At 35.9% G+C, this 1,893-nt stretch overlaps 1 non-coding gene across 1 annotated transcript; it reads right to left on the bottom strand.

Annotated features, from left to right (window-relative positions):
• Positions 1 to 741: 741 nt before the first annotated feature.
• Trnaf-gaa lies at positions 742 to 814 on the bottom strand. Its single transcript has one exon. It is a non-coding gene; the product is annotated as a tRNA-Phe (tRNA).
• Positions 815 to 1,893: the final 1,079 nt, after the last annotated feature.

Raw genomic sequence — 1,893 nt, 5'->3', positions numbered from 1 at the left:
GGTCAGTCCTGGTCTAAATGGGTCTTTCCTTTGGTCTGGCTATGTCGAGATGTCCTCCCCGCGTCGTCCGGATCGTCGCCACCACTGTCCGCGCTGGGTCGGCCCGGTGGTGGTTGCAGGAGCTCGCGAGGTAGAGGACGCCCTTCCGGCGGTCTCGCGTGTAGCGGGGCAATCCCGCAAGTCCAAAAATAAAAGCAATAATGCATCTTTAGGCTTTAGGTATTGTAATTTATAAGTGGGGCTAAAGGTTACAATACGTAATCAATTACTATCGGCAATTAAAAAATACATTTTACAATCGTTCTAATTTCTAAAGCGGAGTAATTGACATATTTCGGATTTTAGGACTTGTTTCAATGCTTACCAATAAAGTTTTTATCACATATAATAAGCTACATCAGCCGGAGGTAAAGTTCCTAACGCATGTAAACTTCAACTTATAGTCTCAGCCAATAAAAATATTTGACAGATGAAACAGAAAATAATGTAAAAAACTTTTATCTTATGGATAATGACTGTCTCAAATTTATATGACTGTACATGGGTACTTCAATCAGAATTGTCAATACGTGACAAAGTAATTTAATTCTAAGAAATTGTACCACATGCGCGTATAATAGCTAATACAAAAACATATTTTTAGCTTATTTTGTTTAAAAAAAATGTATGAAAATACTTAAAAATAAATATAATTTAATTACATATAATATTTTTTTATTGAAAAGAAAAATATAAAAAGTCTGCCGAAACCCGGGATTGAACCGGGGACCTTTAGATCTTCAGTCTAACGCTCTCCCAACTGAGCTATTTCGGCTGATGAAGAATAGGTTGAAATTATCGATTTTGTTCATACGCAGATTATTTATATATATATATTGTATTAAAAATTTAGGTGTAATATTAATTTTTTAATACAATATATGTAGAGTTATATACATACACGTGTTTCATTACTAATTATTTATTAAAAATGTTTTTTGTTTGTTGTGGTTTTGTAACGGGCCCCTCGTATCTAATATGAGGTAAAAGCTTTTGTTAGTACCTACATATTTTCATAATTAAAAAAACTGCAAAAGTTAAACACAGTAAAAATAAATACAATATAACAATAAAGTAATTATTCGCCAGTAGCATTCCTAAAAGTTGATGTAAGTTATGATAAAAGAAAGTGTTTCTTTAAATTAATTTCCGCAATGACATTAAATCCGAACTCAGACCACAGTGAGTGGCGATAACTTTAAACTCGGGACGGGTACAGCAGGCTCAGGTAGCTTCATTAATTAACTATTAAACGCGTATCGGCACAAAAAGGTATAAACGTTTAAAGACAATGAATTTCACCCAAGTTGATAACTCAATTTGGAGAAACTTCGGTCGAACATAAGCTGTTGTGGAGTCTCCGGCAAAATTTTATGATTTTTTTTCTTACTGGTTGTTCTAAAAGCTTACAGACGCCGTTGTAGGTCTCGCTATTGAGCCTCGGAGAGCACGTTTACCTGACGGTTACGGTTGTTATCCTAGACACTTGAAAGCGATTGTTACTCATAGTAAGTAGATCCGCGAACCCGCAGTGGAGTAACATGATGGATTAAGCTCCGTCCCTTCTCCTACATCTAGGAAGTGGCCTGTGCCTGGCAGTGGAATGTTACAGGCTGGGGCCTAAAAAAATGTGCCACGGATTACTAAGATAACTGTCGTAACTCACAAAAACTCACGGTATCAGCCTGAGAATCGAGATTGCACTTAGTTCCAGTTAAGAATTGGGCACAGGAAAGATATTCACTTTGGGTTTTCTCAGTCAGTATAATAAAAGTTCTTTACAAAGATTTTCTGTGACATGGTAATACAGTTAAGTAAACTATTTATATCTATCATTACAGCCTATACAGTCCA

This window comes from Melitaea cinxia, chromosome 12 (genome assembly GCF_905220565.1).
Source record: "Melitaea cinxia chromosome 12, ilMelCinx1.1, whole genome shotgun sequence".
Lineage (NCBI taxonomy): Eukaryota > Metazoa > Arthropoda > Insecta > Lepidoptera > Nymphalidae > Melitaea > Melitaea cinxia.
The sequence above is the reverse complement of the archived record's forward strand: the minus strand, read 5'-3'. Positions and strand labels throughout refer to the sequence as shown.